This window comes from Magnolia sinica, chromosome 15 (assembly GCF_029962835.1).
Source record: "Magnolia sinica isolate HGM2019 chromosome 15, MsV1, whole genome shotgun sequence".
In the NCBI taxonomy this organism is placed as follows: domain Eukaryota; kingdom Viridiplantae; phylum Streptophyta; class Magnoliopsida; order Magnoliales; family Magnoliaceae; genus Magnolia; species Magnolia sinica.
Window position 1 is genome coordinate 31,995,365 of NC_080587.1, and position 22,484 is coordinate 32,017,848.

The window sequence follows — 22,484 nt, forward strand, 5'->3', positions numbered from 1 at the left end:
TTATAAGCATCTCCATTGGATCACGTGATTTAGAAACATTAACAATCCATATTGAAAAATGACGTTCGAGGAGTTCCAACGTGCTTTTGGGATGTCGAATGGTCTCTGAATTAGGCAATTCTAGTGCAATTTGGAAGCTTATCAAGTTACCATTGCAATGAACTGAAATAGTCTAAATTTGACCTATGAAGAGAGAGTTATGAGTGTTACTATTGGACAAGGATACAAAGGAAAAATTAAGGACCGACGACTGCGATCACACTTACGGATGCCCAAATTGTCTCAGAATACAACAATTCTAGTAAAAAATGAAAGACCATTAAATTACCTTTCAAATGACCAAAAATTGACCCAATCCGACATCAAATGATGGAGTTATTGGCATCTCCATTGGATCACGCGATTTGGAAAGATTAACAATCCATATTGAAAAATGATGATCGAAGAGTTCCAACGTGCTTTTGGGATATTGAACGGTCTCTAAATTAGGCATTTCTAGTGCGATTTGGAAGCTTGACAAGTTACCATTGCAATAAGCTGAAATAGTCTAAATTCGACTTCTGAAGAGAGAGTTATGAGTGTTACTATTGGACAAGGAGATGAAGGAAAAATTCAAGACCGATGACTGCGATCCCACTTACGGATGCCAAAATGGTCTCGGAATACGACGATTCCAGTAAAAATGAAAGTCCATTAAATTAACTTTCAAATGACGAGAAATTGACCCAATCCAACCTCAAATGAAGGAGTTATTGGCGTCTCCGTTGGATCGCATGATTTGAAAAGATTAACAATTCATATTGAAAAATAACAATCGAAGAGTTCTAACGTGCTTTTGGGATATCGAACGGTCTCTGAGTTTGGCAATTCTAGTGTGATTTGAAAGCTTGACAAGTTACCATTGCAATGAGCTGAAAAAGTCTAAATTTGAACTCTGAAGAGAGAGTTATGAGTGTTAGTATTGGAGAAGGAGATGAAGGAAAAATTTAGGACCGACAACTGCGATCCCACTTACGGATGCCCAAATGTTTTTGGAATACGACGATTCTATTCAGAAATGAAAGACCATTAAAGTACCTTTTAAATGACCACAAATTGACTCAATCCGACATCAAATGATGGAGTTATAGGAGTCTCCGTTGGATCACGTGATTTGGAAAGATTAACAATCCATATTGAAAAATGACGATCGAGGAGTTCCATCCTACTTTTGGGATATCGAATGGTCTCTGAATTAGGCAATTCTAGTGCAATTTGGAAGCTTAACAAGTTACCATTGCAATGAGCTGAAACAGTCTAAGTTTGACCTATGAAGAGAGAGTTATGAGGGTTACTATTGGACAAGCAGATGATGGAAAAATTTAGGACCGACGATTGCGATCCCACTTACGGATGCCCAAATGGTATCAGAATACGACGATTCAAGTCAGAAATGAAAGACAATTAAAGTACCTTTCAAATGACCAAAAATCAACCCAATTCAACATCAAATGATGGAAATATAGGCGTCTCTGTTGGATCGTGCTATTTGGAAAGACTAACAATCCATACTAAAAAATGACAATCAAAGAGTTCCAACGTGCTTTTGGGATATCAAACGATCTCTGAATTAGGCATTTTTAGTGCAATTTGGAAGTTTGACAAGTTGTAATTGCAATGAGCTGAAATAGTCTAAATTTGACCTCTAAAGAGAGTGTTATGAGGGTTACTATTGGACAAGGAGATGAAGGAAAAATTCAGGACCGACGACTGCGATCCCACTTACGCATGCCGAAATGATCTCGGAATATGACGATTCTAGTAAAAAATGGAAGACCATTAAATTAACTTTCAAATGACAAAAAATTAACCCAATCCAACCTCAAATGAAGGAGTTATTAGCGACTCCATTGGATCGCGCGATTTGGAAAGATTAACAGTCCATATTGAAAAATAACAATTGAAGAATTCTAACGTGCTTTGGGGATATCGAACGGTCTCTGAATTTGACATTTCTGGTGCGATTTGAAAGCTTGATTAGTTACCATTGCAATGAGCTAAAAAAGTCTAAATTTGAACTCTGAAGAGTGAGTTATGAGTGTTAGTATTGGAGAAGGAGATGAAAGAAAAATTCAGAATCGACAACTGCGATCCCACTTACGGATGCCCAAATGTTCTCAGAATACGATGATTCTATTTAGAAATGAAAGACCATTAAAGTACCTTTTAAATGATCAAAAATTGACTCAATCTGACATCAAATGATGGAATTATAGGCGTCTCCGTTGGATCGCGTAATTTGGAAAGATTAACAATCCATATTGAAAAATGACGATCGAAGAGTTCCAACATGCTTTTGGGATATCGAATGGTCTCTGAATTAGGCAATTCAGGTGCAATTTGGAAGCTTGTCGAGTTTCCATTGCAATGAGCTGAAATATTCTAAATTCGACCACTATAGAGAGAGTTATGAGGGTTACTATTGGATAAGGAGATGAAGGAAAAATTCAGGACCGACGACTGCGATCCCACTTACGCATGCCCAAATGGTATCGGAATACGATGATTGCAGTCAGAAATGAACGATAATTAAATTACCTTTCAAATGACTGAAAATCGACCCAATCCAACATTAAATGATGGAGTTATAGGCATCTCCGTTGGATCGCACTATTTGGAACGATTAACAATCCATACTGAAAAAGGATGATCGAAGAGTTCCAACATGCTTTTGGGATATCGAACGGTCTCTGAATTAGGCATTTCTGGTGCGATCTGTAAGCTTGACAAGTTACAATTGCAATGAGATGAAATAGTTTAAATTTGACCTCTAAAGAGAGTGTTATGAGGGTTACTATTGGACAAGTAGATGAAGGATAAATTCAAGACCGACGACTGCGATCCCACTTACGGATGCCCAAATGGTCTCGGAATACGACGATACCAGTCAGGAAAGAAAGAACACTAAAGTACCTTTCAATTGACCAAAAATCAACCCAATCTGATATCAAATGATGGAGTAATAGGCATCTCCGTTGGATCACGAGATTTAGACAGATTAAGAATCCATATTGGAAAATAATGATTGAAGAGTTCTAAAGTGCTTTTGGGATATCGAACAATCTCTGAATTAGGCAATTCCGGTGCGATTCAGAAGCTTGACAAGTTACCATTGGAATGAGCTAAAATAGTCTAAATTCGAATGCTGAAGAGAGAGTTAGGTGTGTTAGTATTGGATAAGGAGATGAAGGAAAAATTCAGGACCGACGACTACGATCCCACTTACGGATGCCCAAATGTTTTCATAATATGACAATTCTAGTCATAAATGAAAGACCATTAAAGTACCTTTCAAATGACCAAAAATCTACCCAATCCGACATCAAATGATGGAGTTATAGGCGTCTCCATTGGATCACGCGATATGGAAAGATTAACAATCCATATTGAAAAATGACGATCGAAGAGTTTTAACGTGCTTTTGGGATATCGAATGATCTTTGAATTAGGCAATTCTGGTGTAATTTGGAAGCTTGATAAGTTACCATTGCAATGAGCTGAAATAGTCTAAATTTGACCTCTAAAGTGAAAGTTATGAGGGTTACTATTGGACAAGGAGATGAAGGAAAAATTCAAGTCCAACGAATCCCACTTACCAATGCCCAAACGGTCTCGGAATTGGACGATTCCAGTCAGGAAAGAAAATAAGAGCACCAATGTACCTTTCAAATGATGAAAAATTGACCTAATCCAACATCAAATGATGGAGTAATAGGCGTCTCTATTGGATCACTCGATTTGGAAAGATAATCCATATTGAAAAATGACAATTGAAGAGTTCTAATGTGCTTTTGGGATATCGAACAGTCTCTAAATTAAGAAATTCTGGTGCAATTTGGAAGCTTAACAAGTAACCATTGCAATGAGCAGAAAAAGTCTAAATTCGAACTATGAAGAGAGAGCTATGAGGGTTACTATTGGACAAAGAGATGAAGGAAAATTTCAGGGTTGACAACTACAATCCCACTTACGGATGCCCAAATGGTCTCGGAATACGACGATTCCAGTAAAAAAATGAAAGACCATTAAATTACCTTTTAAATGACCAAAAATTGACCTAATCGGACATCAAATGATGGAGTTATAGGCCTCTCCGTTGGATCGCGGGATTTGGAAAGATTAACAATCCATATTGAAAAATGATGATCGAAGAGTTCCAATGTGCTTTTAGGATATCGAATGGTCTCTGAATTAACCAATTCTCGTGCAATTTGAAAGCTTAACAAGTTACCATTGCAATGAGCTGAAATAGTATAAGTTTGACCTATGAAGAGAGAGTTATGAGGGTTACTATTGGAAAAGCAGATGATGGAAAAATTCAGGACCGACGACTGCGATCCCACTTACGGATGCCGAAATGGTATTAGAATATGACGATTCAAGTCAGAAATGAAAGACCATTAAAGTACCTTTCAAATGAACAAAAATCAACCCAATTCAACATCAAATGATGGAAGTATAGGCGTCTCTGTTGGATCGTGCTATTTGGAAAGACTAACAATCCATACAAAAAAATGACAATCGAAGAGTTCCAACGTGCTTTTGGGATATCAAACGATCTCTGAATTAGGCATATTTAGTGCAATTTGGAAGTTTGACAAGTTGCAATTGCAATGAGCTAAAATAGTCTAAATTTGACCTCTAAAGAGAGTGTTATGAGGGTTACTATTGGACAAGGAGATGAAGGAAAAATTCAGGACCGACGACTGCGATCCCACTTACGCATGCCGAAATGATCTCGGAATATGACGATTCTAGTAAAAAATGGAAGACCATTAAATTAACTTTCAAATGAGAAAAAATTAACCCAAGCCAACCTTAAATGAAGGAGTTATTAGCATCTCCATTGGATCGAGCGATTTGGAAAGATTAACAGTCCATAATGAAAAATAACAATTGAAGAATTCTAACGTGCTTTGGGGATATCGAACGGTCTCTGAATTTGACATTTCTGGTGCGATTTGAAAGCTTGATTAGTTACCATTGCAATGAGCTAAAAAAGTCTAATTTTGAACTCTGAAGAGTGAGTTATGAGTGTTAGTATTGGAGAAGGAGATGAAAGAAAAATTCAGAACCGACAACTGCAATCCCACTTACGGATGCCCAAATGTTCTCAGAATACGATGATTCTATTTAGAAGTGAAAGACCATTAAAGTACCTTTTAAATGATCAAAAATTGACTCAATCCGACATTAAATGATGGAATTACAGGCGTCTCCGTTGGATCGCGTAATTTGGAAAGATTAACAATCCATATTGAAAAATGACGAACGAAGAGTTCCAACATGCTTTTGGGATATCAAATGGTCTCTGAATTAGGCTATTTAGGTGCAATTTGGAAGCTTGTTGAGTTCCCATTGCAATGAGCTGAAATATTCTAAATTCGACCACTGAAGAGAGAGTTATGAGGGTTACTATTGGACAAGGAGATCAAGGAAACATTCTGGACCGACGACTGCGATCCCACTTACAGATGCCCAAATAGTCTCGGAATACGATGATTCCAGTCAGGAATGAAAGAGCACTATATTACCTTTCAGATGACCAAAAATTGACCCAATCTGACAACAAATGATGGAGTTATGGGCGTCTCCGTTGGATCGCGCTATTTGGAAAGATTAACAATCCATATTGAAAAATGACGATCGGAGAGTACCAACGTGTTTTGTGATATCGAACGGTCTCTGAATTAGGCAATTCTTGTGCCATTTGGAAGCTTAACAAGTTACAATTGCAATGAGATGAAATAGTTTAAATTTGACCTTTAAAGAGAGTGTTATGAGGGTTACTATTGGACAAGGAGATGAAGGATAAATTCAGGACCGACGACTGCGATCCCACTTACGGATGCCCAAATGGTCTCGGAATACGACGATACCAGTCAGGAAAGAAAGAACACTAAAGTACCTTTCAATTGACCAAAAATCAACCCAATCAGATATCAAATGATGGAGTAATAGGCATCTCCGTTGGATCACGAGATTTAGACAGATTAAGAATCCATATTGGAAAATAATGATTGAAGAGTTCTAAAGTGCTTTTGGGATATCGAACGATCTCTGAATTAGGCAATTCTGATGCGATTTGGAATCTTGACAAGTTACCATTGGAATGAGCTAAAATAGTCTAAATTCGAATGCTGAAGAGAGAGTTAGGTGTGTTAGTATTGGATAAGGAGATGAAGGAAAAATTCAGGACCGACGACTACGATCCCGCTTACGGATGCCCAAATGTTTTCATAATATGACAATTCTAGTCATAAATGAAAGACCATTAAAGTACCTTTCAAATGACCAAAAATCTACCCAATCCGACATCAAATGATGGAGTTATAGGCGTCTCCATTGGATCACGCGATATGGAAAGATTAACAATCCATATTGAAAAATGACGATCGAAGAGTTTCAACGTGCTTTTGGGATATCGAATAGTCTTTGAATTAGGCAATTCTGGTGTAATTTGGAAGCTTGATAAGTTACCATTGCAATGAGCTGAAATAGTCTAAATTCGACCTCTAAAGAGAAAGTTATGAGGGTTACTATTGGACAAGGAGATGAAGGAAAAATTCAAGTCCAACGAATCCCACTTTCCAATGCCCAAACGGTCTCGGAATAGGACGATTCCAGTCAGGAAAGAAATTAAGAGCACTAAAGTACCTTTCAAATGATGAAAAATTAACCTAATCCAACATCAAATGATGGAGTAACAGGCGTCTCTATTGGATCACTCGATTTGGAAAGATAATCCATATTGAAAAATGATAATTGAAGAGTTCTAATGTGCTTTTGGGATATCGAACAGTCTCTGAATTAAGCAATTCTGGTGCGATTTGGAAGCTTAACAAGTAACCATTGCAATGAGCAGAAAAAGTCTAAATTCGAACTATGAAGAGAGAGCTATGAGGGTTACTATTGGATAAGGAGATGAAGGAAAAATTCAGGGTTGACAACTACAATCCCACTTACGGATGCCCAAATGGTCTTGGAATACGACGATTCCAGTAAAAAAATGAAAGACCATTAAAGTACCTTTTAAATGACCAAAAATTGACCTAATCGGACATCAACTGATGGAGTTATAGGCCTCTCCGTTGGATCACGCGATTTGGAAAGATTAACAATCCATATTGGAAAATGACGATCGAAGAGTTCCAATGTGCTTTTGGGATCTCGAATGGTCTCTGAATTAACCAATTCTCGTGCAATTTGGAAGCTTAACAAGTTACCATTGTAATGAGCTGAAATAGTCTAAATTCAAACTTTGAAGAGAGAGTTCGGTGTGTTAATATTGGACAAGGATCGAAGGAAAAATTCAGGATCGACGACTGCGATCCCACTTATGGATGCCCAAATGTTTTCATAATATGACAATTCTAGTCATAAATGAAAGACCATTAAAGTACCTTTCAAATGACCAAAAATCTACCCAATCCGACATCAAATGATGGAGTTATAGGCGTCTCCATTGGAACGCGCGATATGGAAAGATTAACAATCCATATTGAAAAATGACGATCGAAGAGTTCCAACATGCTTTTGGGATATCGAATGGTCTCTGAATTAGGCTATTTAGGTGCAATTTGGAAGCTTGTTGAGTTCCCATTGCAATGAGCTGAAATATTCTAAATTCAACCACTATAGAGAGAGTTATGAGGGTTACTATTGGACAGGGAGATGAAGGAAAAACTCAGGACCGACGACTGCGATCCCACTTACGCATGCCCAAATGGTATCGGAATACGATGATTCCAGTCAGAAATGAAAGACAATTAAATTACCTTTCAAATGACCGAAAATCGACCCAATCCAACATTAAATGATGGAGTTATAGGCATCTCCGTTGGATCGCACTATTTGGAACGATTAACAATCCATACTGAAAAGGGACGATCGAAGAGTTCCAACGTGCTTTTGGGATATCGAACGGTCTCTGAATTAGGCATTTCTGGTGCGATTTGTAAGCTTGACAAGTTACAATTGCAATGAGATGAAATAGTTTAAATTTGACCTCTGAAGAGAGTGTTATGAGGGTTACTATTGGACAAGGAGATGAAGGATAAATTCAGGACCGACGACTGCGATCCCACTTATGGATGCCCAAATGGTCTCGGAATACGACGATACCAGTCAGGAAAGAAAGAACACCAAAGTACCTTTCAATTGACCAAAAATCAACCCAATCCGATATCAAATGATGGAGTAATAGGCATCTCCGTTGGATCACGAGATTTAGACAGATTAAGAATCCATATTGGAAAATAATGATTGAAGAGTTCTAAAGTGCTTTTGGGATATCGAACGATCTCTGAATTAGGCAATTCTGGTGCGATTTGGAATCTTGACAAGTTACAATTGGAATGAGCTAAAATAGTCTAAATTCGAATGCTGAATAGAGAGTTAGGTGTGTTAGTATTGGATAAGGAGATGAAGGAAAAATTCAGGACCGACGACTATGATCCCGCTTACGGATGCTCAAATGTTTTCATAATATGACAATTCTAGTCATAAATGAAAGACCATTAAAGTACCTTTCAAATGACCAAAAATCTACCCAATCCGACATCAAATGATGGAGTTATAGGCGTCTCCATTGGATCACGCGATATGGAAAGATTAACAATCCATATTGAAAAATGACGATCGAAGAGTTTCAACGTGCTTTTGGGATATCGAATAGTCTTTGAATTAGGCAATTCTGGTGTAATTTGGAAGCTTGATAAGTTACCATTGCAATGAGCTGAAATAGTCTAAATTCGACCTCTAAAGAGAAAGTTATGAGGGTTACTATTGGACAAGGAGATGAAGGAAAAATTCAAGTCCAACGAATCCCACTTACCAATGCCCAAACGGTCTCGGAATAGGACAATTCCAGCCAGGAAAGAAATTAAGTGCACTAAAGTACCTTTCAAATGATGAAAAATTGACCTAATCCAACATCAAATGATGGAGTAATAGGCGTCTCTATTGGATCACTCGATTTGGAAAGATAATCCATATTGAAAAATGACAATTGAAGAGTTCTAATGTGCTTTTGGGATATCGAACAGTCTCTGAATTAAGCAATTCTGGTGCGATTTGGAAGCTTAACAAGTAACCATTGCAATGAGCAGAAAAAGTCTAAATTCGAACTATGAAGAGAGAGCTATGAGGGTTACTATTGGATAAGGAGATGAAGGAAAAATTCAGGGTTGACAACTACAATCCCACTTACGGATGCCCAAATGGTCTCGGAATACGACAATTCCAGTAAAAAAATGAAAGACCATTAAAGAACCTTTCAAATGACCAAAAATTGACCTAATCGGACATCAACTGATGGAGTTATAGGCCCCTCCGTTGGATCACGCGATTTGGAAAGATTAACAATCCATATTGGAAAATGACGATCGAAGAGTTCCAATGTGCTTTTGGGATCTCGAATGGTCTCTGAATTAACCAATTCTCGTGCAATTTGGAAGCTTAACAAGTTACCATTGTAATGAGCTGAAATAGTCTAAATTCAAACTTTGAAGAGAGAGTTCGGTGTGTTAATATTGGACAAGGAGATGAAGGAAAAATTCAGGATCGACGACTGCGATCCCACTTATGGATGCCCAAATGTTTTCATAATATGACAATTCTAGTCATAAATGAAAGACCATTAAAGTACCTTTCAAATGACCAAAAATCTACCCAATCCGACATCAAATGATGGAGTTATAGGCGTCTCCATTGGAACGCGCGATATGGAAAGATTAACAATCCATATTGAAAAATGACGATCGAAGAGTTCCAACATGCTTTTGGGATATCGAATGGTCTCTGAATTAGGCTATTTAGGTGCAATTTGGAAGCTTGTTGAGTTCCCATTGCAATGAGCTGAAATATTCTAAATTCAACCACTATTGAGGGAGTTATGAGGGTTACTATTGGACAGGGAGATGAAGGAAAAATTCAGGACCGACGACTGCGATCTCACTTACGAATGCACAAATGGTCTACGAATACCACTATTCCAGTCAGAAATGAAAGAGCATTGAAGTAACTTTCAGATGACCAAAAATCGACCCAATCCGACATGAAATGATGGAGTTATAGGCGTCTTCGTCAGATCGCACGATTTGGAAAGATTAACAATCCATACTGGAAAATGACGATCGAAGAGTTCCAACGTGCTTTTGGGATATCGAACGGTCTCTGAATTAGGCAATTCTGATGCAATTTGGAAGCTTGACAAGTTGCCATTGCAATGAGCTGAAATAGTCTAAATTCGACCTCTGAAGAGGGAGTTATGAGGGTTACTATTGGACAAGGAGATGATGGGAAAATTCAGGACTGATGATTGTGATCCCACTTACGGATTCCCAAATGGACTCGGAATACGACGATTCTAGTCAGAAATGCAAGAGCACTAAAGTACCTTTTAGTTGACCAAAAATCGATCCAATCCGACATCAAATGATGGAGCTATTGGCGTCTCTGTTGGATTGCGTGCTTTGGAAAGATTAACAATACATATTGAAAAATGACGATTGAAGAGTTCTAAAGTGCTTTTGGGATATCGAACAGTCTAAATTAGGCAATTTTGGTGCGATTTGGAAACTTGACAAGTTACCATTGCAATGAGCTGAAATAGTCTAAATTCAAACTCTGAAGAGAGAGTTATGAGGGTTACTATTGGACAAGGAGGTGGAGGAAAAATTCAGGACTGACGACGGTGATCCCACTTACAGATTCCCAAATGGTCTCGGAATATGACGATTCCTATCAGAAATGAAAGAGCACTAAAGTCCCTTTCAAATTTTGAAAAATTGACCCAATCCATCATAAAATGATGGAGTTATAGGCGTCTCCATTAGAACACGTGATTTAAAAAGATTAACAATCCAAATTGTAAAATGACGATCAAAGAGTTCCATCGTGCTTTTGGGATATCGAACGACCCTTGAATAGGCAATTCTGATGCTATTTCGAAGCTTGATAAGTTCCCATTGCAATGAGCTGAAGTAGTCTAAATTCCACCTCTGAAGAGAGAGTTAAGAGGGTCACTATTGGACAAGGAGATGATGGAAAAATTCAAGTCCAACGAATCCCACTTACCAATGCCCAAACGGTCTCGGAATAGGACAATTCCAGTCAGGAAAGAAATTAAGTGCACTAAAGTACCTTTCAAATGATGAAAAATTGACCTAATCCAACATCAAATGATGGAGTAATAGGCGTCTCTATTGGATCACTCGATTTGGAAAGATAATCCATATTGAAAAATGACAATTGAAGAGTTCTAATGTGCTTTTGGGATATCGAACAGTCTCTGAAGTAGGCAATTATGGACACATTTGGAAGCTAGACAATTTACCATTGCAATGAGCAGAAAAAGTCTAAATTCGAACTATGAAGAGAGAGCTATGAGGGTTACTATTGGATAAGGAGATGAAGGAAAAATTCAGGGTTGACAACTACAATCCCACTTACAGATGCCCAAATGGTCTTGGAATACGACGATTCCAGTAAAAAAATGAAAGACCATTAAAGTACCTTTTAAATGACCAAAAATTGACCTAATCGGACATCAACTGATGGAGTTATAGGCCTCTCCGTTGGATCACGCGATTTGGAAAGATTAACAATCCATATTGGAAAATGACGATCGAAGAATTCCAATGTGCTTTTGGGATATCGAATGGTCTCTGAATTAACCAATTCTCGTGCAATTTGGAAGCTTAACAAATTACCATTGTAATGAGCTGAAATAGTCTAAATTCAAACTTTGAAGAGAGAGTTCGGTGTGTTAATATTGGACAAGGAGACGAAGGAAAAATTCAGGATCGACGACTGCGATCCCACTTATGGATGCCCAAATGTTTTCATAATATGACAATTCTAGTCATAAATGAAAGACCATTAAAGTACCTTTCAAATGACCAAAAATCTACCCAATCCAACATCAAATGGAGTTATAGGCATCTCCATTGGAACGCGCGATATGGAAAGATTAACAATCCATATTGAAAAATGACGATCGAAGAGTTCCAACATGCTTTTGGGATATCGAACGGTCTCTGAATTAGGCTATTTAGGTGCAATTTGGAAGCTTGACAAGTTACCATTGCAATGAGCTGAAAAAGTCTAAATTCGACCTCTTAAGAGAGAGTTATGAGGGTTACTATTGGAGAAGGAGATGATGGAAAATTTCAGGACCGACGATTGCGATCCCACTTACATATGCCCAATTGGTCTCGGAATACGACGATTCCAGTCAGAAATGAATGAGCACTAAAGTACCTTTCAGATGACCAAAAATTGACCCAATCCGACATGAAATGATGGAGTTATGGGCATCTTGGTTGGATCGCATGATTTGAAAAGATTAACAATCCATATTGAAAAATGGCAATCGAAGAGTTCCAACCTGATTTTGGGATATCGAACGATCTCTGAATTAGGCAATTCTGGTGCAATTTGGAAGCTATACAAGTTACCATTGTAATGAGATGAAATAGTCTAAATTCGATCTCTAAAGAGAGAGTTATGAGGGTTACTATTAGACAAGGAGATGAAGGGAAAATTCAGGACCGATGACTGCAATCCCACTTATGGATGCCTAAATGGTCTCAGAATATGACGATTCCAGGAAAGAAAGAGCACTAAAGTACCTTTCAAATGACCAAAAATCAACCTAATCTGACATTAAATGATGGAGTGATAGGCTTCTCCGTTGGATCAAGTGATTTGGAAAGATTAACAATCCATATTGAAAAATGACTATCGAAGAGTTCCAATGTGCTTTTGGGATATCTAATGGTCTCTGAATTAGACAATTCTGGTGCAATTTGGATGCTTGGCAAGTTACTATTGCAATGAGCTGAAATATTCTAAATTCAACCTCTAAAGAGAGAATTATGAGGGTTACTATTGGACAAGGAGATGAAGGAAAAATTCAGGACCGACGATTGTGATCCCACTTACTGATGCCCAAATGGTCTCAAAATAAAATGATTCCAGTCAGAAATGAAAGACCATTAAAGTACCTTTCAAATGACTAAAAATCAACCCAATCCGACATCAAATGATGGAGTTATAGGCTTCTCCGTTGAATCACGTGATTTGGTATAATTAACAATCCATATTGAAAAATGACGATCGAAGAATTCCAACATGTTTTTGGGATATCGAACGGTCTCTGAATTAGGCAATTCTGGTGCAATTTGGAAGCTTGACAAGTTACCATTGCAATGAGCTGAAATAGTCTAAATTCGACCTCTAAAGAGAAAGTTATGAGGTTTACTATTGGACAAAGATGATGGAAAAATTCAGGTTGGATGCCTAAGATACCACTTACAGATGCCCAAATGGTCTCGAAATACGATGATTCCAGTCAGAAATGAAAGAGCACTAAAGTACCTTTCAGATGACCAAAAATCAACCCAATCCGACATTAAATGGAGTTATGCGCCTGTTCGTTGGATCGCCCGATTTGGAAAGATTAACAATCCATATTGAAAAATGATGATCGAAGTGTTCCAACTTGCTTTTGGGATATCGAAAGGTCTCTAAATTGGGCAATTCTGGTGCAATTTAGAAGCTTGACAAGTTACCATTGCAATGAGCTAAAATAGTCTAAATTCGACCTCGAAAGAGAGAGTTATGAACGTTACTATTGGATAAGGTGATAAAGGAAAAATTCAGGGCCAACGACTGCGATCCCACTTACGGATGCCCAAATGGTCTCGGAATACGACGATTCCAGTAAAAAAATGAAAGACTATTAAAGTACCATTCAAGTGACCAAAAATCGACCTAATCCAACTTCAAATGATGGAGTTGTTAGCATCTCCGTTGGATTGCGCGATTTGGAAAGATTAACAATCCATATTGAAAAATGACGATCGAAGAGTTCCAATGTGCTTTTGGGATATCGAATGGTCTCTGAATTAGGCAATTCTGGTGCAATTTGGAAGCTTGACAAGTTACCATTGTAATGAGCTGAAATAGTCTAAATTCGACCTCTGAAGAGAGAGTTATGAGGGTTACTATTGGACAAGGAGATGAAGGAAAAATTCAGGACCGACGACTGCGATCCCACTCGGATGCCCAAATGTTTTCATAGTATGACAATTCTAGTCATAAATGAAAGACCATTAAAGTACCTTTCAAATGACCAAAAATCTACCCAATCCGACATCAAATGATGGAGTTATAGGCGTCTCCATTGGATCGCGCGATTTGGAAAGATTAACAATCCATATTGAAAAATGACGATCGAAGAGTTCCAACATGCTTTTGGGATATCGAATGGTCTCTGAATTAGGCAATTCTGGTGCAATTTGGAAGCTTGACAAGTTACCATTGCAATGAGCTGAAATAGTCTAAATTCGACCTCTGAAGAGAGAGTTATGAGGGTTACTATTGGACAAGGAGATGAAGGAAAAATTCAGGACCGACAACTGCGATCCCACTTACGGATGCCCAAATGGTCTCGGAATATGACGATTCCAGTCAGAAATGAAAGAGCACTAAAGTACCTTTCAGATGACCAAAAATTGACCCAATCTGACATGAAATGATGGAGTTATGGGCATCTCCATTGGATCGCACGATTTGAAAAGATTAACAATCCATATTGAAAAATGACGATCGAAGAGTTCCAACGTGCTTTTGGGATATCGAACGGTCTCTGAATTAGGCAATTCTGGTGCAATTTGGAAGCTTGACAAGTTACCATTGCAATGAGATGAAATAGTCTAAATTTGACCTCTGAGGAGAGAGTTATGAGGGTTACTATTGGACAAGGAGATGAAGGAAAAATTCAGGACCGACAACTGCCATCCCCCTTATGGATGCCCAAATGGTCTCGGAATATGAAAATTCTAGTTAGAAATGAAAGAGCACAAAAGAACCTTTCAAATTACCAAAAATTGACCTAATCCAACATCAAACAAGGGGTTATGAGCATCTCTGTTGGATCGCGTGATTTGGTAAGATTAATAATCCAAATTGATAAATGACGTTCGAAGAGTTCCAACATGCTTTTAAAATATCGAACGGTCTCTGAATTAGGCAATTGTTGTGCAACTTATAAGCTTAACAAGTTACCATTGCAATGAGCTGAAATAGTCTAAATTTGACCTCTGAAGAGAGAGTTATGAGGGTTATTATTGGATAGGGAAGTGGAGGAAAAATTCAGGACCGACAACTGCGATCCCACTTACGGATGCCCAAATGGTCTTACAATAAGATGATTCCATACAGAAACGAAAGAGCACTAAAGTACCTTTCAAATGACCAAAAATTGACCCAATCTGACATCAAATTGTGGAGTTATAGACGTCTCCGTTGGATCACGTGATTCGAAAAGATTAACACTCCATATTGTAAAATGATGATAAAAGAGTTCCAACGTGCTTTTGGCATATCGAATGGTCTTTGAATTAGGCAATTCTGTTGCAAATTAGATTCTTGACAAGTTATCATTGCAATGATCTGAAATAGTCTAAATTCGACCTCTGTAGAGAGACTTATGAGGGTTACTTTTGGACAAAGAGAGGATGGGAAAATTCAAGTCCAACGAATCCCACTTACCAATGCCCAAATTGTCTCGAAATAGGACGATTCCAGTCAGGAAAGAAAGAGCACCAAAGTACCTTTCAAATGATGAGAAATTGACCTAATCCAACGTCAAATGATGGAGTAATAGGCGTCTCTGTTGGATCACTTGATTTAGAAAGATAATCCACATTGAAAAATGATAATTGAAGAGTTCCAATGTGCTCTTGGGATATCAAACAGTCTCTGAATTAAGCAATTTTGGTGCGATTTGGAAGCTTAACAAGTAACCATTGCAATGAGCAGAAGAAGTCTAAATTCGACCTTTGAAGAGAGAGTTATGAGTATTACTATTGGACATGGAAGTTGAGGAAAAATTCAAGACCGATGACTTCGATCCCAATTACGAATGCCAAAATGGTATTAGAATATGACGATTTTAGTCAGAAATGAAAGAGTGCTAAAGTACCTTTCAAATGACGAAAAGTTGACCAAATTCGACATCAAATGATGGAGTTATAGGCATCTCCGTTGGATCATGCGATTTGGAAAGATTAACAATCGGTATTGAAAAATGACGATCAAAGAGTTCGAATGTGCTTTTTGGATATCGAACAGTCTTTGAATTAGGCAATTCTGGTGCGATTTGGAAGCTTGCCAAGTTACCATTGTAATGAGCTGAAATAGTCTAAATTCAAACTTTGAAGAGAGAGTTCGATGTGTTAATATTGGACAAGGAGATGAAGGAAAAATTCAGGATCGGCGATTGCGATCCCACTTGTGGATGCCCAAATGTTTTCATAATATGACAATTCTAGTCATAAATGAAAGACCATTAAAGTACCTTTCAAATGACCAAAAATCGACCCAATCCGACATCAAATGATGGAGTTATATGCGTCTCCTTTGGATCGTGTGATTTGGAAAGATTAACAATCCATATTGAAAAATGACGATCAAAGAGTTCTAATGTGCTTTTGGGATATCGAATGGCCTTTTAATTAGGCAATTCTGGTGCAATTTGGAAGCTTGACAAGTTACTATTGCAATGAGCTGAAATAGTCTAAATTCAACCTCTAAAGGGAAAGTTATGAGGGTTACTATTGGACAAGGAGCTGAAGGAAAAATTCAAGTCCAACGAATCCCACTTACCAATGCCCAAATTGTCTCGAAATAGGACGATTCCAGTCAGAAATGCAAGAGCACTAAAGTACCTTTCAGATGACCAAAAATCATCGCAATCCGACATCAAATGATGTAGTTATTGGCGTCTTCGTTGGATCATGCGATTTGGAAAGACTAACAATCCACATTGAAAAACGACAATCGAAGAGTTCCAACATGCTTTTCGGATATCGAACGGTGTTTGAATTAGGCAATTTTGGTCCAATTGTGAAGCTTGACAAGTTACCATTGCAATGAGTTGAAACAGTCTGAATTTGAACTATGAAGAGAGAGTTATGAGGGTTACTATTTGACAAGGAGATGAAGGAATAATACAGGACCGACGACTGCGATCCCACTTACAGATGCCCAAATGGTCTTGGAATGCTTCGATCCCAGTCAGAAATGCAAGAGCACTAAAATACCTTTCAGATGACCAAAAATCATCCCAATCCGACATCAAATGATGGAGTTCTTGGCGTCTCTGTTGGATCACGCGATTTGGAAAGACTAACAATCCATATTGAAAAATGACGATCGAAGAGTTCCAACATGCTTTTGGGATATCGAATGGTCTTTGAATTAGGCAATTCTAGTCCAATTGGGAAGCTTGACAAGTTACCATTGCAATGAGCTGAAATAGTCTAAATTCGAACTCTGAAGAGAGAGTTATGAGGGTTACTATTGGACAAGGATATGAAGGAAAAATTCATGACCGACGACTGCGATCCCACTTATGGTTGTCCAAATGGTCTCGGAATACGACGATTCAAGTCAGAAACGAAAGACCATTAAAGTACCTCTCAACTCCGACATCAAATGATGGAGTTATGGGCATCTCCATTGGTTTGCGCAATTTGGAAAGATTAACAATCCATATTGAAAACTGACGGTCGAAGAGTTCCAATGCGCCTTTGGGATATCGAACATTGTCCGAATTAGGCAATTCTGATGCTATTTGGAAGCTTGACAAGTTACCATTGCAATGAGCTGAAATAGTCTAAATTCGACCTCTGAAGAGAGAGTTTTGAGGCTTGCTATGGGACAAGGAGATGATATAAAAATTCAGGACCGACGATAGCGATCCCACATATGGAAGCCCAAATGGTCAACGAATACCACGATTCCAGTCAGAAATTAAAGAACACTAAAGTAACTTTCAGATGATAAAAAATTGACCCAATCCGACATCAAATGATAGAGTTATAGGCGTCTCCGTTGGATCACCCGATTTGGAAAGATTAACAATCCATATTGAAAAATGACGATCGAAGAGTTCCAATGTGCTTTCAGGATATCGAATGGTCCCTGAATTAGGCAATTCTGGTGCAATTTGGAAGCTTGACAAGTTACCACTGCAATGAGCTAAAATATTCTAAATTCGACCTCTGAAGAGAGAGTTATGAGGGTTACTATTGGACAAGGAGATGAAGGAAAAATTCAGGGCTGACAACTGCAATCCCACATATGGATGCCCAAATGGTATCGGAATACGACGATTCCAGTAAAAAAATGAAAGACCATTAAAGTACCTTTTAAATGACCAAAAATTGACCTAATCGGACATCAAATGATGGAGTTATAGGCCTCTCCGTTGGATCGCGCGATTTGGAAAGATTAACAATCCATATTGAAAAATGATGATCGAAAAGTTCCAATGTGCTTTTGGGATATCGAATGGTCTCTGAATTAACGAATTCTCGTGCAATTTGAAAGCTTAACAAGTTACCATTGCAATGAGCTGAAATAGTCTAAGTTCAAACTTTGAAGAGAGAGTTAGGTGTGTTAATATTGGACAAGGAAATGAAGGAAAAATTCAGGATCGACGACTGCGATCCCACTTACGGATACCCAAATGTTTGCATAATATGACAATTCTAGTTATAAATGAAATACCATTAAAGTACCTTTAAAATGACCAAAAATCTACCCTATCCGACATTAAATGATGGAGTTATAGGCGTCTTCATTGGAACGCGCGATATGGAAAGATTAACAATCCATATTGAAAAATGACGATTGAAGAGTTCTAACGGGCTTTTGGGATATCAAATGGTCTTTGAAGTAGGCAATTCTGGTGCAATTTGGAAGCTTGATAAGTTACCATTGCAATGAGCTGAAATAGTCTAAATTCAACCTCTAAAGAGAAAGTTATGAGGGTTACTATTGGACAAGGAGCTGAAGGAAAAATTCAAGTCCAATGAACCCCACTTACCAATGCCCAAACGGTCTCAAAATAGGATGATTCTAGTCAGGAAAGAAAGAGCACCAAAGTACCTTTCAAATGATGAAAATTTGACCTAATCCATCTCTGTTGGATCACTTGATTTAGAAAGATAATCCATTTTGAAAAATGATAATTGAAGAGTTCCAATGTGCTTTGGGGATATTGAACAGTCTCTGAATTAAGCAATTCTGGTGCGATTTGGAAGCTTAACAAGTAACCATTGCAATGAGTAGAAGAAGTCTAAATTCGAACTATAAAAAGAGAGCTATGAGGGTTACTATTGGACAAGGAGATGAAGGAAAAATTCAGGGCTGACAACTGCGATCCCACTTTCGGATGCCCAAATGGTCTTAGAATACGAATACGACGATTCCAGTAAAAAATGAAAGACCATTAAAATACCTTTAAATGACCAAAAATTGACCTAATCCAACATCAAATGATGGAGTTATAGGACTCTCCGTTGGATCACGCGATTTGGAAAGATTAACAATCCATATTGATAAATGATGATCGAAGAGTTCCAATGTGCTTTTGGGATATCGAACAGTCTCTGAATTAGGCAATTCTGGTGCGATTTGAAAGCTTGACAAGTTACCATTGGAATGAGCTGAAATAGTCTAAATTCGAACTTTGAAGAGAGAGTTAGGTGTGTTAGTATTGTACAAGGAGATGAAGGAAAAATTCAGGACCGACGACTGCAATCCCACTTACAGATGCCCAAATGTTTTCATAATATGACAATTCTAGTCTTAAATGAAAGACCATTAAAGTACCTTTCAAATTACCAAAAATCTACCCAATCTGACATCAAATGATAGAGTTATAGGCGTCTCCATTGGATCGCGTGATATGGAAAGATTAACAATCCATATTGAAAAATGACGATCGAAGAGTTTCGACGTGCTTTTGGGATATCGAATGGTCTTTGAATTAGGCAATTCTAGTGTAATTTGGAAGCTTGATAAGTTACCATTGCAATGAGTTGAATAGTCTAAATTCGACCTCTAAAGAGAAAGTTATGAGGGTTACTATTGGACAAGGAGATGAAGGAAAAATTTAAGTCCAACGAATCCCACTTACCAATGCCCAAACGATCTCGGAATAGGACGACTCCAGTCAGGAAAGAAAGAGCGCCAAAGTACCTTTCAAATGATGAAAAATTGACCTAATCCAACATCAAATGGAGTAATAGGCATCTCCATTGGATCACTCGATTTGGAAAGATAATCCATATTGAAAAATGACAATTGAAGAGTTCCAATGTGCTTTTGGGATATCGAACAGTCTCTCAATTAAGCAATTCTGGTGCGATTTGGAAGCTTAACAAGTAACCATTGCAATGAGCAGAAAAAGTCTAAATTCGAACTATGAATAGAGAGCTATGAGGGTTACTATTGGACAAGGAGATGAAGGAAAAATCTAGGGCTGACAACTGCAATCCCACTTACGGATGCCCAAATGGTCTCGAAATACGATGATTCTAGTAAAAAAAATGAAAGACCATTAAAGTACCTTTTAAATGACCAAAAATTGACGTAATCCGTCATCAAATGATGGAGTTATAGGCCTCTCCGTTGGATTGCGCGATTTGGAAAGATTAACAATCCATATTGAAAAATGATGATCGAAGAGTTCCAATGTGCTTTTGGGATATCGAATGGTCTCTGAATTAACCTATTCTCGTGCAATTTGGAAGCTTAACAAGTTACCATTGCAATGAGCTGAAATAGCTTAAATTTGACCTATGAAGAGAGAGTTATAAGGGTTACTATTAGACAAGGAGATGAAGGAAAAATTCAGGATTGATGACTGTGATCTCACTTACAGATGCCCAAATGGTCTCGGAATATGACGATTCCAGCCAGAAATGAAAGACCATTAAAGTACCTTTCAAATGACCAAAAACTGATACAATCTGATATCAAATGATGTTATTGGCATCTCCATTGGATCGCTCGATTTGGTATGATTAACAATCTATATTGAAAAAGGACGATCGAAGGGTTCCAAGATGCTTTTGGGATATCGAACGGTCTCTGAATTAGGCAATTCTGGTCTAATTTGGAAGCTTGACAAGTTACCATTGCAATGAGCTGAAATAGTCTAAATTCAAACATTTAGGAGAGAGTTATGAGGGTTTGTATTGGGCAAGGAGATGAAGGAAAAATTGAGGACTAACGACGGCGATCCCACTTAAGAATGCCCAAATGTTCTCGGAATACGATGATTCCAGTCAGAAATGAAAGACCATTAAAGTACCTTTCAATTGACCAAAAATTGACCCAATCCGACATCAAATGATGGAGTTATTGGCATCTCCGTTAGATCACACAATTTGGAAAGATTAACATTACATTTTGAAAAATGACGATCGAAGAGTTCCAACGTGCTTTTAGGATATCGAATGGTCTCTGAATTAGGCAATTCTAATGCAATTTGGAAGCTTGTCAAGTTACCATTGTAATGAGCTGAAATAGTCTAAATTTGACCTATGAAGAGAGAGTTATGAGGGTTACTATTGGACAAGGAGATGAGGGAAAAATTCAGGACCGACAATTGCGATCCCACTTACGAATGCCCAAATGGTCTTGGAATATGACGATTCCTGTTAGAAATGAAAGACCATAAAAGTAACTTTCAAATGACCAAAAATTGTCCCAATCTGACATCAAATGATGGAGTTGTTGGCATCTCCATTAAATCGCGTGATCAATTTAGAAGCTTGACAAGTTACCATTGCAAAGAGCTAAAAAATTCTAAATTTGACCTCTCAGAGAAATTTAAGAGGGTTACTATTTTGACAAGGAGATGGTGGAAAAATTCAGGACCGACGACTATAATCTAACTTACGGATGCCCAAATGGTCTCAGAATACAATGATTCTAGTCAGGAAAGAAAGAGCACTAAAGTACCTTTCAAATGACCAAAAATCAACCCAATCTGACATCAAATGATGGAGTAATAAGCATCTCTGTTGTACCGTGAGAATTAGAAAGATTAACAATCCATATTGAAAAATAACGATCGAAGAGTTCTAACGTGCTTTTAGGATATCGAACGGTCTCTGAATTAGGCAATTCTAGTACGATTTGAAAGCTGGACAAGTTACCATTACAATGATCTGAAATAGTATAAATTCGACCTCCGAAGAGAGAGTTATAAGGGTTAGTATTGGGTAAGGAGATGAAAAAAATTCAGGACCGATGACTGCGATCCCACTTATAGATGACTAAATGGTCTTGAAATACGATGATTCTAGTCAGTACTGAAAGACCATTAAAGTACCTTTCAACTGACCAAAAATCTACCCAATCCGACATCAAATGATGGAGTTATAGGTGTGTCCATTGGATCATGTGATTTGGAAAGTTAAGAATCTATATCAAAAAATGACGATCAAAGAGTTCCAACGTGCTTTTGTCATATCGAATGATCTCTGAATGAGGCAATTCTGGTTTAATTTGGAAGCGTGTCAAGTTACCATTGCAATGAGCTGAAATAGTCTAAATTCAACCTCTGAAGAGAG